Source organism: Aulostomus chinensis, chromosome 24 (genome assembly GCF_037954235.1).
Source record: "Aulostomus chinensis isolate RoL2024-O1b breed Wild chromosome 24, RoL_Achi_v1.0, whole genome shotgun sequence".
In the NCBI taxonomy this organism is placed as follows: domain Eukaryota; kingdom Metazoa; phylum Chordata; class Actinopteri; order Syngnathiformes; family Aulostomidae; genus Aulostomus; species Aulostomus chinensis.
Genome location: NC_141343.1, coordinates 6024720 through 6042704, shown reverse-complemented (window position 1 = coordinate 6042704; position 17985 = coordinate 6024720). Strand labels below are relative to the sequence as shown.

Sequence of the window (17985 nt, the reverse complement as noted above, 5' to 3'; positions counted from 1 at the left end):
CCCAGGTGAGACAAGTCATTCACTGTGTTCAGCTTGTGTGCTCTTTGTCTCTGTCCATCTAACTACTTCTTTCCTCCTCCACATCCAGGCTTACCTGCTGGAGAGACTGGTGAGGTGGAATGATACTGGGCTAGGGCCTCAGTGCAGCCAGCAGGAGACACTGGGCTGCTACAGTACCAAGATGAGCACGGCTTCAACCAGCTCACTCAGGAGTTCCTGAGAAACCAGCCAGAGCACAGGGTCTCATATCCCCATGCTTGTAGTCGCTCAATCACTGAATGGGGAGCGAGAGATCTGGGAAGGTCCTCACTGTGCTGTAAGTTTCCTTCTCCATTGCCGGCACAAACATACGACTTTCATTTCACGCTACGGGAAAGGCTTTGCTCATCACATCATTTTGAATGCTTATGTGACTCAACGATTGTCACCTTTCCTCATAGCCCAGGGGAGCAAAATAATTCTGTTCACTATTGACGACTATCAGCTTAAATTGATCGACTCATTCTCCTTCATCCCCATCCTGCTCCAGGAATTCCCTGAAGCATCAGGGTGTAAAACAGAGCTTAAAAAAGGCTACTTTCCGCAGTTCAGATGTCTCAAGAAACGGATATAAAGGTCCCATCCCTCACCTGCAATAAATGGGGCAGATGAGAAACAGACAGGATTTTTTTAACTGGTATCACTCAGTAAAAGATAGTTCAACTATGACCGTGAGTTGGTAGCTTATTGTGAAAATGATGTCCAAATCTTAGCTGAGGGCACAATCAACTTCTGCAGTGAATTTGTAAAGACAACCGGCTGTGACCCGTTCGATAGCCTGACAATTGCATCGGCAGTACTAGCAGTTTTCGGAAGCCGATTCCTAAAACCCCAAACCGAGCACAAGGCTTTCTCACATGCCTCTATACAGTGGCTGGAGTTTGAAGCCTTCTCACACATGCCGACGTAGATGGACAGAAAATTGTCTTTGAATTCCTCGGCTGCTATTTCACGGGTGTCCTGTGTGTTTCAACCCCCACGAAGAATCTCCTCTGTCAGGCGTGTGTTTTAGCGAGCTGCACTCTGACACCATGAAAAGGACAGCGCGCTTAAAAACAGATTGTAAGGTGCGAACCGTAGTGGTCAAGTGGGAACATGATAGGAATTTTTTGAAAAGGGGGGGGGGGGGGAAACAAAAACGGATCCAGCCATTAAGTCTCCTTGAGGTATCAAGAACCACTCCCGTTCGACCCTAGAGCTGCCTTATAGGGTGGGCGTACATCTGCTATCCGTCTGCGTCACATCGTCGCCCCAGAGGAGCGTATTAATTATGTTTTCACCTCCTAGTATCCTTTTTGTAAATGTACTGCCAATGAGAAATGACAAAGGGACGTTGATTTTTACACTGTCATTCAAGTGCACTCATGAACAATCAGGCTACTGCTTGCACACAGTGTCGAAGAGAGGGCGCTTCAGGGGGTCTGGTAACGGTCGAGCTGATTGAAGCATTGAGAAAAGGAAATATTCTGGCTGAAGTTTATGAGGTGTGGCACTTTGAAGAGAAATCAGACGAGCTGTTTCAAGAATATATCTACACTTTCCTTAAACAGAAGCAAGAGGCGTCAGGCTACCCTTCAGGAGTCGAAGACCCTGCAAACGCGCTTACATCAAAGATTATAAAGACAAGCAGGGGGTTGAGCTTGACCCTCAGACAATCGTCTACAATCTGGCAAAAAAAACAGATGGCTAAATTCTCTCTGAGAGCTGGTTCAATCTTTGTGCTCGTTTTCCCCAACCAGTCTGACGAGCACCCCTGGAACATTTTTTGTTTTTTTATTTTCTCTTTTCAAGCATGTGTGACGTTTCACTTCATAAATGATGTTGCACTCGTTCAATGGCAGTGTAGTTCTAAGTGCGTCCTACCCCAGGCAACTCAAATATTTTTCTAGCCGCGTTCACAACGTCTTACGCACATCTCGAACTCTACAAGCAATTAGATTTGCTCCAAGAACGTGTTCTGTACTGCGATAACGATTCTGTGGTGTACAGCTCCAGCCCCAGTGATCGATATAAGCCTCCTCTCAGTAATTACCTGGGGGATCTGACATCACAATTAGACCAGTGATTATATTTGTAACTGGTCAGCTGCTGGTCCGAAATCATACGCCTCTTACACAGCAAGGTGACGTTACATGCTAAAGAAATTGCGCGGAATTTTGAGAACACGCGTGAAATGAACTTAGACCCTCTCACAGACCTGGTAGAGGGACATCTCAAAGACCCTGACAACCATCGCTAAATCCCTGCAGAATACGCGCTAGTAAATTACAGGCGCCCCTACAAATCCCCCCAATGACCCCCCTCCAGCCTGGTTCACGTAATAATTCACGCATCTTTGTGAAGTCATTTCATGTTATTTTATTGAATTCAGGTGAAAGACTATGCTGTTGTTGTAGCTATCAAGCAGATCCTGAAGTACATCTGTATCCCCGTGAGTGGTTTGTGCGGTGAAAAAATGACACATTCTTGATTTCAGCGTTCTATTAAAGCGTTCCACTACCGAAGCCTTCACTTCACTTCCTGTTGCTAACTGTTGAATGTTGTTTCTTCATCAGTCTTTGAAAGACACGTTTAAAAATATTCTTTTCCTGCATCCGTCTGAAGTTGCAACAGCTTTCAGTTTTAGAGGAGAGCGATACACCTGTTGCAACTTCAGACGCCGTCTTGTTTTTCAATGCTCGTGCATAAGCTTTCTTTGAAAATACATCTATTACTGTAAGCAGAAATTTAAACTGATCATTGTCTTTAGACAGAGCAGTCGTATCACATAGATCCGCTTGAAACTGATACAAAGGACGGGGTGTGAACACACGATTCCTAGCATGCGTTTTTCTTGCTGTTTTGTGAAGGGTCAGTGCCTCCTGGGCTGAGAGCCGTTCTCGCACTCGATCGCTGCTAACGGTCTGCTCTTCTACAGCCTGGTGAAGTCTTTCTACACCCCCATATGATCCAGCTCTTGCAGGGTCGTAATATAAACGTTTCAGTACACGTTCCGTCTCCCTTGAAAGTATGTCTGCTAGTAAACAGATAAGATCAGGGTACAATGTTTTTGAGTTTGAGTAATAAAGCATCTTTAGTGATCAGAATACATGTTAAGTGATTACGTATTTATATTAAAACAAGAAGACATCCATTTTCTCAATAATGGAAGCATACAGTTCATTTAGTAGCTGATCAACATCAATCCTATGTCCATTCTGAAGTTTAAATGCTGCTACATCAACTACATCGGTATGCAAGACCTACAAACGAGTAGAGTTTAAGCCATCGGTAGAAATGTGTTTGATAATTTCACGTAATGTTACTTCAAATTCATCCCTATCATTGAGCCGATATACACGAGATTCTTCCAATGCTCCAAAGGACTCTCATCTCTCACCACAGCCGAAACTCTTTCAAAACGGTCCAAGTCCTCTTTACTGACACCCGCGGGGACTACAACAGAAAAGGAGGAATATCCCCTTTGGCATTTTCACAAATTTAGCGTTAGTTCTGTCAGGCCGTGCTAGTCAAGCGCAATTGGCTTCCCGTCCATCAATCAAACTGATCAGCTGATCACAGCTGCTCAGCGTCAGCTGATCAAATCCCTTGCTTCTGATTGGCCCCTCTCAACTTAAATGTCACCCGGCCTCAACTCCCGCTCTGCTAGCTTCTGGCTGCTGCTCTGCCCACTGTCATCGCTGCTATCTGCTGCTGCTGCTATCTGCTGCTATCTGCTATCTGCTGCTACAGTGACTGCTCGCAACTTGCTACCCTCCACCTCCCCAGCTCCACCTTGTCATGTATACATGGCATAGTTCGTTCCATGTCATGTGCTGCTCTGTTCGCGGGGGTATGTTTGTTCTTCCAGTCTTAAACTGGGAGAACCTTCCCTCACGCTGCTGGTCCCCTGTTTCATGGTGCTCATGAAAAATGATCAGGGAACTCCTCTGAACAGAGCCATACTGCCAATTTGTACTATAATAAACAAATCAAGCTCATGATCATCTCTTGTGTTTCTTGACGTGAATGGACCTGACAGAAATAGAATAAAAGTTTCACAAATACATTAGTGTATTTCTCTAGTGCAAAGTTATTGTCTTCCCCAAAAGGTCTAAAATGTTTTCACATCAAAAAGTGTCCAAAAAAACAGACAATCAGTGCATAAACAGTCGCCCTACATGTTACTTTGATATGCCCTTAACTTTCCCCTTAAGTGCCGAATCGGAAGCTAACTTCAGCTAAACGTCCACCTCACAGCGACAATGTGTGCAATACGCATGCAAATCGTCTTTGCTACTTTAGCTAGCACGTGGGAAAAGGGGGCGGCTTGTTTACATTTTACACCAATGAGAAGTCAGATCATTGAGTGACATCATTTTTAGCCAATCATTTTTAACCACTCACACACCATTGGGCAATATGCTGCGTTGCGTTCATATGCAACTCCAAAAAAGATGACAAAGAAGCGTCCCGACTAACAAGGCATCTCAGTTCCGGACTGCCCTGCCTAAATCTGGACGTATGGCCACCTTACGCCTCCACACGCCTGTCCAGTCTCCTGCTGGCTCAACTTTACCTGGCCCTACTCTGTCGTGGAGACAGTGTAAATGGTAACATTATGAAGCGCCTCCGACAGGCCTAATGGAAACTGCATTGGACATACTCAGTAACCTCTGTGAGAAGTGAAATAGTTGTTGAAAACATCACTTTGATTTGATAAGAGTGATACAGTTCATGAGTGCCTGTCAAAATTCTATCAGTCATAGATGGGGTTCTGTGCCAGAGGGGCAACGACAGCCACCAACTGTGCAGTGGGCCCTTGTGTAGGCCAGCATGACTTCAGATGACTACCCGAGTGTAAGGTTTTCTTTATTATCATATATATATATATATATATATATATATATATATATATCCACAATTGTCAATACATTTGAATACTATTCTGTTCCATAAATACCTATTCTGTTCCTTAATCTCTTTATTATTATCCCGGGACCTGAGTTCAATTTTCGTACCACCAGCATGGAAATGTGAGTGGTACGAAAATGAAGATCCTTTAATCCTTGAATCCTTGGTGTTTGATGATGGTAACAATGTTCACCATATAGTTGTGATTTCAATAAAATCCTCATGTTCCTCCTTTTATTTCACTTCTGGGATAGCTCACTTGACACTATCAAGTTCCGTTGTTGTGGTGACATCACCAACTTGAAATTTGAGGAGTTTTGTTGAATTTTTAAATTAAAATTCCAATATGTAAAACATGAGGGCATTGAGTGTGTATCTTGTCAAGTGTTTGTTCTTTGAACATTTGTCCTTGTGTTAAAAATCTAAGTGCCTCACACTGATAAAGAACTATGGAACAATAGGGTCGGCCATGTTCTCTCTCTCTCTCTCTCTCTCTCTCTCTCCTCTCTCTCTCCTCTCTCCTCTCTCCTCTCTCTCCTCTCTCTCTCTCTCCCTCATGAGGGTATCTGAAGCCATAGAGATACATTGAGGGGAAGTGGGGGGAGGGGCAGCGAGTCGTGGCTGCCTGTCGGGAAGTGCGACAGCAGAGATTACCCATCATTCCTTGCAGCAGTCCGATTACGTTTGAAAGACTCAAAGAGAGAATTTTTAACCACTTAAAGATAAATTATAATAACCAAACACCTCAAATCTCTATGAGCTATATCTCTAATGTCTATATATTCATTTCAGTAGATTTTGCAGTTAGTGAGAACGTCACCTTGACTTAAATTGGTAGTGAAGGTGTGGCGTATATATGTGGTTGTGGGACATCGGTATAAATGTGTTACTACGGTCGCACATATATCAAAATTGGAACGATACAGAGAAGATTAGCATGGCCCCTGGCGCAAGGATGACACGCACAATCGTGAAGCGTTCCTCCTTTTGCCCTTTGTCTGAGGCGCCATCTTGTGCTTAAATGAAAGCACAATACTTCTCTGTAGAGTACAGTCGTCTTCTCTGATTTCTAAAGCTCATTTTGTTTGTATTTAATACCAGGTTGTTGTTTTTTACGATTTGTAAAAATATTGCATCTTACAAACAATACATCTTTCCTACATCAAGGCCTCATCTCATTCAGTCCAGAGTTGTTTGCTTTGCTTGAGGCGCCATCTTGTGGTAAAATAAAAGCACAACAATCCTGCAAAAAACAACAATACAAACAAAATACTCCAAATTCAATAATTATGATTTGAATCACAATGCATCAAAGCTAAATGACAAACCAGCTCTTAGAAATTTTTAACAGCATCCTGAATATAATTGCTGACTAAGACTAGATATGTAGGTCTAGGGTTTTTTGTATTGGATCTTGTACTTCTTTTAACTTTGTTCTGACGTTTTTACTTCCTGCTGTTCTAACTTTGCAAAAGCCAATCGGAGGCTTCCCTCTGACCATGAATAATTTTATTGGTCTGCAAGATTTAAAAAGGGCGGCGCGGTGGTGCAGTGGTTAGCACTGTCACCTCACAGCAAGAACGTCCCGGCCCGCACACGTGTGGAATTTGCACGTTCTCATGACATTGAGGTAAACGTTGTGCTGCCACTTGCACACAGGCGTGGACCCACCATTAAGGCAAAGTAGGTGACTGCCTTAGCCCCCCAAGTAGCAGGGGGCCCCAAACCGTTGCGACCGCACCAACAGATTCACGTTGCTGGCTCGAGGCTATGAAGCGGAGCTATCAAAGTGGGTCGGAGTAACGGAAAAAAAAGAGAAGACACAAAAAATAATACATCGCGACACCAACAAATGTGTCACAATTTTTTACGTTCTCGGTGACAAAACAGCATGAAAAAATGTCAACGAGCAGCCGCAGCCTAAGGAGCCAGAGCTTATTACAGCAGAGTGGGCAGACCCGGAGCCGAGTTCCAGCGGGCTGGCTCAACAAGTTGCCGCCGAACCAAGTGTCGTGAGCCCAGTGGTGGAGGAGCAAAGCGGTGATGCTCAAAATGAAAATTTGGTGAGTCCGCGGCCAGACAGCCCTCCATCTCACCCAAGTATGAATGAATTAGGACCGGATGATGACCCAGCACTGTGGCCAAAAAATATCAGTGACAGCGAGCGATGCGCGATAATTATGAGAGGACCTGTTCAAGTCAAAACTGAGTTCCCTAAAAATGCAGACAGTCGGAGGTGCACATGTAGTAACTAGTACATATTCATGAAGAATGGAGAGAAGATCCATAGGTCCTGGCTTGTTTACAGCAAAGGTCTTAGTTCTGTGCTTCTGTTGCCGGTTGTTTGGAGAAGGGAGCATGCCTACACAGCTGAGTTCCAGTGGTTTTAATAAATGGAAAAATCTCCAGGCTCACCTCAAGGCACATGAAAGGTCCCCTGAACACATTCAATGCATGGAAGGCTGGCACACACAGAGAAATCATCTAAAGTCTGGCACAGCAATTGACCATGCAGGACAGCATCTCATTAATGCTGGAATTGTTAGGTGGAAGGAAATTCTGCACAGATTACTTGCTATCGTCAACTACCTACCTGAACGAACCTTGCATTTCGAGGCCGCAGAGAAAAATTATAGAAGCATGGCAATGGCAATTTCTTGGGTCAAGTGGAGCTTATGGCCAAATTTGAGCCAATGATGAAGGAACGCCTGAGGAGGATTGAGGAGGAAGAGCTGGCTGAGACATACCTAAGTAGGACTATACAGAACAAATGAATTGGCCTTGTGGAAAAGTGCACCACTAAAGACATGGTGGACAGAGTGAGGAGGGCCAAGCACTACGCAGTCATTAGGACTGCACTCCTGATGTCAGCCACAATGAGCAGCTGTCAGTAGTTCTAAGAATTGTCAACTGTGAGCTGACAAAGGAAGTGTCCATTCATGAGCACTTTGTGGGATTCCTTGTTGCTGAGGACACCACTGGCAGAATTAAGACTTTTTGGAGAGTGGTTGTAAATGTACTCCCCCAAACAATATTGCAATGTGAAAGGTGAGGATAGATTAGACTAGAAAAAAGAGTAACTAGACACTGCTTAGTAACAAGGTGCCTAACTTTCCTTATTATACCAGTAGATTTGTATGTTTTCTTACTCACACAAAAAATCTGTTCTCTCCAAGTCAAACTCTCTTCAATAATTATTCCTAGGAGTCTTGTGGATGATACTTGGGGCATCTCTGTAGACTCAATTGTAATTTTAGATAAACCGTTATTGTATGATTTTTTTCCCACTGAAAATAATAAAGTTAGATTTTTTTACATTCAGAGATAATTTTTTCATTTTGAACCATGTGACAAAGGCAATTAAGCCATCATTCACATCCCTTATTAAAGAATTCAAGTTTGAGTTTGAGAAAACCAGTGTTGTGTCATCTGCAAACATGATTGGGGAAAAGATGTTTGAGATGTTACACAAATCATTTATAGAGATAAGGAATAATAGAGGACCAAGGATGGATCCTTGTGGAACTCTGAGGTTTGGAGCCAGACACAAGCTGGTTAAAGACTCTTTGAAACGTTTCAGGAACAAATCACTCACAAACAGCATCAGATGGTTGCTGATCACTGGGAAACCTGAGTGAGCGACCATGACCTCATCCACTCTGAGCTGATAAGCTGATGGTATCCAGACACGTTGATCTCAAAGCATTTCAGAGACGGGTGGATTTTGTTAAATCAATCTGGACTCATTGGACTGCTGATTATCACTGAGGTGAATGAACCTTCATCCCAGCTGGAATCTCTTGCTTCATTTTCTCAGCTATCATGTGGAAACAGGACTCGTGGGTCCAGTTGTCCTGAAGGAATGGGAAGTTGAGAACACCCACATGAGCAGGACCGTAGGACATCTGCAGTCTCATTAGAGCTCGTCTTGATTGGTGCCCCAACTCCTGGTAGAGTACAGATGAATGTGAACAATATGGCAGTCATCACCAATAACCTGGAGTATTACTACTAATAACACCTACATATTATATTCTGAATAAGGAGCTGTAGTTTTGAGTATCTCTCCCAACAAATTTATACTTTCAAAATCTTTTAAAGGCGTATTCTGCCCAAGTAGAACACATTATTTGTTTATCTGGCTGAAATAAAAATGGATGAAAATGTGAAGAATTTCCCTCCTAAATCTGATTTCTTCAACTGAAATAACTCTGTAACATTTGATAGATTCATTCCCTCCCAGTAATGTCTTATTTCCAGCTCTGCTCTCCCTCAACTACTGTTTGGTGTCATATTTATTTTGCTGACTACTTCATTGACAGGTGGTAAAAATGTCTTGTCTTTCCTGAAATTAACTGAGTGCTGCTCAGTAAAGTTGACATGACTTGAGATTCTATTCCTGCTTGGTCCATTTCAACATTCTTATCCTTCCTATCATTGGAGATAAAGTATCAGTCAGGGCTGTACTTGATTAGTACTGCATATAGTACACATCAGTCACTGACACTACACAGTGGAATGAATAGACACAGAAGCTCAAGCTGCTGTTGAGGAGGCCCTGATCCTATAGTGGTCAGTCCTCTGTGTTGTGGCTGCAGCAGCCCTGGTTTGAATCCTGGTCACAGCAGCAACATGAATACTGACTAGTATTTGTTGTTCAACTGGACAGTTTGTCTGGTGAAGCTCTCTACGTTGATCTGGTTGGGCACTGGTATTTTTTCTTGCTGCAGCTCATTTCCAGCTCTTAACAAGAACTCAGGAGTGATTCAGGAGAAGAGTTTCAGAACAGCCAAGGTTGGGGACTGGAATTTTAAAGTTTCACCTGGAACCAAACAACCTCGGGAGGTAAAACCTCAAATCATAGCCACTCAGATGCAGCAGCAGGAAGAAGCTGTCATCCACCCTGACAGTCAGAGCATCAAGTCAAGAAAACATCAACTATCTTGTAGTCTTGTATGTGGAGTCTGGATTCTTTTCTAGAATGTGACGGCAATGACAGTCCTGCCAAGTGACATCACTGGCTGCGTCATCCAATCATGTGACTGGATGACAGTGTAGATGCCAATGTAGAGGTTGGGGAAATAGTCTCTGAGAATCCAGCTTGAACCAACGCCCTCCTTGTTTTTCAAAAACCCAAACAGCGACCATCAGTCGCCCTCAAATCCTGTACTTGGGTTCAATGTTGCTGTTCCATTTTGCAGCAGTAGGGGTCGCTGTGATACCAGGTTCAGTTCAAGATTCCCAAATCCAGCTCATGTTGGTGACCTCAGTGGCAGGGCTTATACAAAAAGAGTCAACACGTTCATTTGTATAAAAGAAAAATGAAATGATTTGGTGGCATTTTCTTTTTTGTGCCGTCTGATTTTCTAAATATCAGGTTTAGATCCTCAAATTAACACTGGGACACCAAAAGAGAACACAGTAATTCTCCAGTGCTCTTGTGTTGTTGTGTTCTTCTCAGCTCCGTCATGAAGACGTGCTGGCAGTGGGCGCTGGTGCAAGTTTGCAGCACTCACTGGAAAGCCCTGAGGCTCGTCCCATTCTGAAGCAGGCAGTTGCTCCAAGCCAGCCCACACTTTCACTCTATTGTGTAGGAGTGAAGAACAAAATCAGAATAAAGAATCATCACTCTTTCATTGGGGCTCCTTTCTCCTTGTTCTGATACAGAAATCAGCGCCCTTCTTCCTTCTTCTTCCACCAGCGCCCACTGCCAGCACGTCTTCATGACGGAGCTGAGAAGAACACAACAACACAAGAGCACTGGAGAGGAGCACAACACTTCTTTGCTTCCTTGCCACTCTCATATCTGTCTGTCCATCTGGAGCTGCGGGGAGGAGCTTTACATGTTTTTTCTTTTTTTTAAAAGGGAATGACGTGACTTACTCTGTATATTAGTATATGAACTACTAAAAATGTTCATCCCCAGTTTAAAGCTAGAATTGAATTGTAAACACAAAAATCTTGCCCTCTTCAATCCTGTCACTAAGTGTTGTAAACTGTTTCAAACAAATTCTCCTGTTCAACAGTTCAAGTGTTTCTAATGAAGCTGAATGTTCTCCTCTACTTTCCTCAATTGTGTTTCTTTCATGTCCTCCTGAGATCAAAGACAGAATTCTAGGTACAAATAAAGACACGATCAAAGCCCCCTGATGACATCATCATCAATTCTGACTTTGATCGGAGGCTCTCGCTTTAATCTTGGCTTTGATCTGACGAATGTTTTCTGACAGGTTGCTGTTTCCACTCCAGAGCAACTTCACAAGTAGAACAGGTCCAGTACTAAACTCCTGAAATGAATTTACACCCAACAATTCTTCATGAGTAAGCACATCCTAGCTTAGGCCCAACTTTTCTTGGCGCTCTCCCAGATGCTTCGGAGCTGCTGGGGGAGTGCTAGTTGGGCCTAAGCTAGGAGCTAAGCTAAGGTGGTCTGCACCAGCTAATGAGGGCTGGCTAGCTCTCGCAGCTTTTGGTGCAGAGCCGCTGCAGATCCAATTCAACATCACTAAGCCTCACCTCCAAGGCTACAAAAAAACTACTTTGAACACACTTATCAGTATCACTAAAGGAGGCAGAGGAGGAACAAAACATGTGGCACCCTGAGCAGGACAGAGGAGAACAAGAGGGAGAAGCCATCGTTAGCTTAGAGTGGAGAATTTACAAGGCAGAAAGACTGTTGCTACAAGAATGATGGTCTTTTAAACTTTGGCCAAATAAAGCAATTAGGTATTTATTTTTGGTGGTTAATTAGTCAACGAAATAAGGAATTAGCAGGGAGGATCACACTTTAGCTAGCACAATGAAGCAAGGCTCTACGTTCAGCAACACACAGAAAAAGGAGTTGAGGTCACAGGCTTCCTGCAACCAAGGTCAAAAATCCAGGACGGACGAAGGGGAGGACAACAAAGACAATGACACAAGAAACAGAGATAATAACCATAAACTCCATAACAACCATAACAAATATAACCATACAGAACATATCTAACAAATATAACAAGAAAAGCATTAAAAAAACGTCACCTCTGGTCAAATACCCTGATTTGCATTTGTGTCTCTCAGCATTTTCATTTTCATGTTAAAGCCTCCAGAATGAGGGGAGGGGTCATGGGCAGTTTTCTGTGTTGTCTGCAAACTGCCGTGAATTACAGGAAACCTGAACTTCCACTGTCAATGTAACCAACTGATGAATTTATTTGATTTATACATAGATAACTCGTAGTTATTGCCCACACACACACATTCTCACATTTTGTGAAACAACTCAGGAGTCATCAGGTGTTTTACTCAGAGGGATTCATTCATGATAAATGAGCATGGAGGAGACCCAGTAATCATCAACACAAGCGTCACATGAGCAGGTCACCACCCACTTTTATTGATTGGTTCTTGTAAGAATCACTCCTAACGCCATCAGGATGTCATGTTTTGTCCTGCCCTGTCTCAACTGTTGGAGCACAACTACAGCCTGAACTCTGCCACTACCTTATCCCTCCCTAACAACCTCATACAGACCCACTACCTGGACTAGCCTGACCCCCCTGACCCTCATCAGTCACTCCTAGTGCCTCACACTGGAGGGAATAGGAGCATCTGTGAGCTCTGACTGTTGGGATGCACATCCATGTGATGGAAGAGCTGTTTTAAACAGGGAATCATTTGACCTCTTGACCTGTGTGGGCAGGTACAGAGGGACGACTCCATCATGAACACTAATATTACTCAACAAATGGGTCTTTAGCTTCTTTCTAAAGGTGTCCACAGCGTCCTCATGTCCAGTGGGAGAGCGTTCCAGAGTCTAGGAGCTGCAACCTGGAAGGTTCACTCTCCTTCACTGAGGCTGAATACCTGTGGTCAGTGAGGATAAGGGACCCACAGGTGTCACTAAAGTGCTTTAAACTGCAAAGCACACAGCTGATCAAGCTGGGATCAACTGCTTTGGTGATCAAGGTATCATCATATATAACAAACAAAGAAAACAAAGTTGAGGAAAAGCACACAAAGAAAAAACTATGAACATAAAGAGAGCATCTTCTACACCAGATGTCACACGGCTCAGTAGACCTCTGGTTTGACCCGTAGCAGGTCCAGTCTCCAGGGTGCCCCCATCATTCTGCTTTTTAGTTGCAGGACATGCAGCAGAACCCCGTCGCTCCTCTGCAGAAGGAGATATGAGAGTGTCTGCTTGCTCTTCTCTGGCTGGACGTAGGGGAGAGTCTGTTTGCTCTTCAGAAGTTTGCTGGACCTTCACTTGAAGGTCATGATTTTCCTCTTTCAAACAGCTTTTTAAATCATGAAGATTTCCCAGGATTTCCCTCTGAGCACTGTTCCTTTTCTTCTTTTGTGTTCTCACTGCACATAGAAGACTCTGGACTTCACCGTTCAGACTGTCAGTCTTTGTGGGGTCCTGGTCCTTCCTTGATTCTAGGTGGGCCAACTCAGCAGTGAAGGTCTCTGTCTCCTGAGATGCAGTAGAAACTGGTCTCCTCAAACATCCATTTCCTGCCTCTGTCTCCTCACTCTGGGATCTCAGCTGTTCAAGAGTCGTCTTCTTCTCAGTGAGTTCCTCTCTCATTTTGTTCATCTCTGCCTGGATGGAGTTGAGCTCACACTTGAGGTCACACTTCTCCTTGCAAACAATCTTCACCTCAAGCTGAAGATTGTGGACTTGTGTGTTCAGGTCTCTGATCTGAGTCTGGTTCTCCTCCTTCTCTTGTCCAAGAGTAGAAACCTGTCCCCACAAATTCTGATTTTCTGTCCATGTCTTGTCACACAGAGACTGAAGCTGATCAAGTGCACTTTTCTTCTCTGTCAGGTCTTCCTCAAGACATTTCATCTCCACCTGTTCACTCTCCCTCAGAGACTGAACCTGGGTCAGCTCTTTTCTGAGCTCATTGTTCTCTCCATCAACCTTCCTCCCCTCACGCTGAAGACTGTGGACTGTTGTGTTCAGATCTTCTATCTGAGTCTGGTTCTTGTCCTGGACCGTTTTGAGGTTGGCCACCACAGCAGTGAGGTTCTGTAGCTCCTGGATTGCTCTTTTATTCTCACATTCAAGAGTAGAAACTTGTTCCCTCAAATTCTGGTTTTCTGCCTGTGTTTTGTCACACAGAGACTGAAGCTGCTCAAGTGCAGCTTTCTTCTCAGTCAGGTCCTCCTGCTCTGTCAGCCTAAGAGATGGAGGAGCAGGATCACATTGACCAGGATCATTCAGTGGATAAATACAGCTCCTACTGAGATCCACCAGATCTCTGAATGCTCCAACGATACAATCCAATGGAGTCATAGCCTTCTGTCCTGTGTTGATCTGAAGATCTTGAGCCAGACTAAATCTCCTGGAACTGTCAAGTGTTTAAAGACCAAAACTGTCCCATAAATGTGGAGTCTGGGTTCTTTTCTAGAATTTGATGGCAATGACAGTCCTGCAGTGACATCACTGACATGACTGGATAACTTCAGTCATGTGACTGGATGACTTCAGCCACATGACTGGGTCATCCAATCATGTGACTGGATGACAGTGTAGATGCCAATGTAGAGGTTGGGGAAATAGTCTCTGAGAATCCAACCTGAACCCACGCCCTCCTTGTTTTTCAAAAACCCAAACATGGACCATCAGTCTCCCTAAAATCCTGTACTTGGGTTCAATGTTACTGTTCCATTTTTCAGCCGTAGGGGTCGCTGTGATATCAGGTTCAGCTAAGGATTCCCAACTCCAGCTCAGGTTGGTGACCTCAGTGGCAGGGTGAAATTGCGCTTCAGTGGATCTTGTGGATCAACTCATGTCTGTCCTCACTGCTCCACAGGTCTGTCAAATGTTCTGTAAAATAGTTTGACCCACAGCAGAGATGCTAGATTAGGAGTTGATGGGAGTTGTTGCAGATACCAGGGTCCAAAGTCAAGGCTTGAACCTGGTTTGTGCAGTTCTTTGTCAAGCTAGCAGAGATTCCTTTCACTGCCAAGCTAAAGTGACTTCTGTCAACAAAAGGTAAACATACAAAAGGATATTTCTACTGTCAGTTCAAGATTTTGATCAAACTCCTTTTTCATAGCTTCAACCTTCCTCTTGTGTTAGCTTTCTGTTCCCATCTCTGATGTTAACAGGTTGGTTTGGACCCACGTCTTCAATCAGCTGGAAAATAAACTAAAAACAATTTTCTATCATCCAAGTTGTTTCCCATCTCTTGGTTTCCTTGTTAGGCTTCCTTATCCATGAAAATATTGGTTTGAATATTTTTATTGTGGGCCTCTGGACCTTTTTTTTGGTCAGTAAACCCTCGATTTCAATTAAAAAAATGGTAAAATGAACCTCAAGAAAATCCTATAAATAAACAAAAGGTTGTTGTGTTTCCTGACCGTTACTGAGGGTGTTAGAACACATCTCTGACATGTATTGGTTTATTTATTGTTTCATTTTAATATTATTAACTATTGTAACATCTATGGTGTTGTGGGTCAGTTTTGACCCTCATAAATTTACTTCAGGAAAAAGGAAGATTTTGATCAAACTCCTTTTTCATAGCTTCAACCTTCCTCTTGTGTCAGCTTTCTGTTCCCATCTCTGATGTCATCTATGGTGTTATGGGTCAGTTTTGACTCTCATAAATTTACTTCAAGAAAAAGGCAAAAAAGTATTTTTTCAGCAGTAGAACTTTAATAAAGACACAAAATGAAAAGCAGAACAAGCCAGAACCCAAAATATAGATTTGCAAGGTCAAACAAACAACAACCAGTCAAGCAAATCAAACCAACAGAAACCAGTTACTGGTTCCAAACCAGTAAAAACAAAAACAGAGTAAAAGTCTCTGTGTGCAAGAACATGCATGTGTGTGTGTTTGTTTCTGTGTATGTTTAGAAGCATGTGTGACACTTCTGTGTTCTTTGCAGAGATGTTCCTGCAGTTGAAGCACAATCCATTTGTCCTGACTGCTTGGGCAGACGTGACACCTCTTTCTTCTGGAATCAGGTGGCCTGAGTGGGGTTGTGGCTGTGGCTGTTCTGGTAGGTGTTGAGGCAGGGCTGCTAAGGAGGATGCTGGCGTGGATGCTCTCTGTGTTGCTGATGGCATGGATGGAGTGCTGGGTGAGCTCTGCAGCTGTCTGAGCAAGGCTGCAGCGTCTGGGTCTCGGGGCATCCGTTCCCTTCCCTCAATGTGTGGCTTGACCAGGGAATTTCCCAGCTCCTCCAGAAACATTCTCCTCTTGCTCTTCTTGGTTGAGCTCCACTCTTGGTGGATGTGGGTCCACAACACAAATGCATTCTATGCAGACTCATCAAGGATGCTGCAAAACACAGCCATTGGCCATCTCCTGGTCATCTGCTGGCAAGTGAAGGTGGCAGTCAGCTTGTCCAGGTTGTCCACTCCTCCTTTGTTTTTGTTATAGTCGAGGATAATTGTAGGCTTTTTGTCACTTCCTGATGACACAGTTGCATCTTTATGAAGAGTAGACATAAGTATCACACTCGTTTATTTATTTATTTTTGACAACATGAGCCAACAGTGGTGGTGTCTGTAAAGAGGTGGAGCTCTGTCCTTCACCTGCAAGATTTCAGCAGGCAGCTCAGATTTATTTTTCTTCTCTGTGCCACCATGATAAGTTTCCTCCTGAGAAGTTCTTGTCCAAGGTCATAGCTGATAAAATCATTGTCACAAGTGATATTGTGACCCTGCAGTCCAGTCCTCATATCCAGGACCACTGGACCTGCCGTCTTTGTTTGTTGTGTTGTTGTGCAGGTCGATGGGAAAACAAGGCAAAATGAGAATCCCTGAAGCTCCCATGACTGGGAGAGGAGCTGCTGTCAGGGTGTTGCTGACAGTGCTCTTAGGACTTCAGGTTTGGCTCTAATTGTTGCTTTATCATCTTATTTTGAGAACTGGGATGAAACTGACCCTTACTATTTTATAATTTACTGAAATTTTTTTTTTTAATTTTATTTTGTTGAACTCGAGGTGGGCTGCACGGTGGTGCAGTGGTCAGCACTGTGGCCTCACAGCAAGAAGGTTCCGGGTTTCGAGTCCCGGCTCGGGCACGGGATCTTTCTGTGTGGAGTTTGCATGTTCTCCCCGTGCCTGCGTGGGTTCTCTCAGGGTTCTCCGGCTTCCTCCCACAGTCCAAAAACATGCAATTGGGGACGAGGCTGATTGATACTCTAAATTGACCGTAGGTGTGACTGTGAGTGTGAATGGTTGTTCGTCTCTCTATGTTGGCCCTGCGATGGACTGGCGACCTGTCCAGGGTGAACCCCGCCTCTCGCCCGTTGACGCTGGGATAGGCTCCAGCCCCCCCACGACCCTTAATGTGTAGGAATAAGTGGAAGATGACGATGGATGGATGGATGGATGAACTCGAGGTTCCTGACAAAGTCAAAAAGCCTTGATGCAGTCAACAAATTCATGTGGTTCTTTGATGCATTTAAAACCTAAAAACAGGTCACACAGGAGGAAGGTTAAATCATGTGAACATCATTATCACAGCTGTTGACCTTGTTTGAACTATGTGATGGTGCTAAATATTGCCAGCTTGCTAACATTAACTAGCTAACATTGCCAGCTAACTAATATTGCTCTCTAACTTCAGGCCTAAATTTGGGATTTATTGTTAAAATTGTTCACCTCATCTTTGTAAGCACAAGGTTTTGTCTTGATGATGTCATCGTTATTGCCTTTTTGATTTTAAAATCTAAATGCATCCAAGAATAAAAATGTAAAACTTCCCCTCCATGGAAATATCATATTTAACATATTGCAGTATATTTTTCCAGTATACTCCACTATATTTAGTTTCCTAAGAGAGACTTTCATGTCTGTCTTTGCTCTCTAAACTCTGACTCTCCTGTTCTTGGTGCTGACTGAATTCTACCACCTGACAGACTGAAGGCTCATATTGGTGATGGATCCATAAATGTAGGAAGGTCTTGTTTCAATGGCAGGAACCAATCAGACCAGCCTCCTCCTGGTAAAACAGCTCTACTCATCAAGCCCCTGACCCCAGACTCTTCTTGGTGAACTGATCAGAGATCAGATTAGTAGAGAAGCAGTGACACAAAGGGAAA

The 17985-nt window shown here is 43.7% G+C and overlaps 1 non-coding gene across 1 annotated transcript; it reads left to right on the top strand.

Annotated features, from left to right (window-relative positions):
• Nucleotides 1-5815: 5815 nt before the first annotated feature.
• Nucleotides 5816-5922, top strand: LOC147238485 (U6 spliceosomal RNA). The gene has a single exon (XR_015111933.1). It is a non-coding gene; the product is annotated as a U6 spliceosomal RNA (small nuclear RNA).
• The last annotated feature ends 12063 nt before the right edge of the window (nt 5923-17985 follow it).